The following is a 1,106-nucleotide window of genomic DNA, read 5'->3' as shown; positions in this document are numbered from 1 at the left end:
ATTTACTTATAAATACCAGCTTGAACTAGAGGTCACTCCTCTAAGGTTTTACCATTTAGGGCAGTTAACTCATTTCCCAATGTGAAAGGTAGTAAAACACTTCCTTGTAGCTCTTCTTGTCACCATTTTCCTTCTCAAAATGAAGTTCCTAGTTTGTTTTCTCTGTTTTTCTATAAAGAAAACATATATACAAGAAATACTATATATTTAAGTTGGTTCAAACATAACTGCAGTTTTGCACTGTTGAAATTTGCCAGTTGATATTGGAATACATTCTTAAGTAAATGTGGTTATGTTATACATCATTTTAATGCATGTAGCGTTCTTTATTTTTTTTGCTAATTACTTATTACTTGCTGTTTATTTTATATTATTTTAGACTATGGACATGATATTAGACAGAAAGCAAATTCGAGCAATCTTCTTATTCTAATTCAAAGTGGGTCATGAAACAGTGGAGACAACTGACAACATCAGTGAGTCACTTGTCCAGGAATTTCTAACAGACGTGCAATGCAGCGGTGGTTCAGGAAGTTTTTCGAAGGAAACAAAAGCCTTGAGGGTGAGGAGCATAGTGGCTGGCCATTGGAAGTTGACAAAAACCCATTGAGAGCCATCATTGAAGCTGGCCCTCTTACAACTACACAAACAGCTCAACATCAACCATTCTGTGGTCGTTAGGCATTTGAAGCAAACTGGAAAGGTGAAAAAGCTTCATCAGCTGATCAAAAATATTAAAAATTGTCAATATTGTAAAGCAATTAGCCTCCAACTAATAAAAATAAATGAAAAAAAATTGTCACTTTGAAGTATCATTTTCTCTTATTCTGCACAACAATGCACCATTTCTCAATCGGATTGTGATGTGTGATGAAAAGTGGATTGTATGTGGCAACCAGCAATGACCAGCTGAGTGGCTGGACCAAAAAGAAGCTCCAAAGCACTTTTCAAAGCAAATTTGCACCAAAAAAAGGCCATGGTCACTGTTTGGTGGTCTGCTGTCCATCTGACTCCCTACAGTTTTCCGAATCCTGGTGAAACCATTGTATCTGAGAAGCGTGCTCAGCAAATCAGTGAGATGCACTGAAAACTGCAACACCTGCAGC

This window comes from Muntiacus reevesi, chromosome 17 (assembly GCF_963930625.1).
Source record: "Muntiacus reevesi chromosome 17, mMunRee1.1, whole genome shotgun sequence".
NCBI classification, from domain to species: Eukaryota; Metazoa; Chordata; class Mammalia; order Artiodactyla; family Cervidae; genus Muntiacus; species Muntiacus reevesi.
This window is presented reverse-complemented; position numbering follows the sequence as displayed.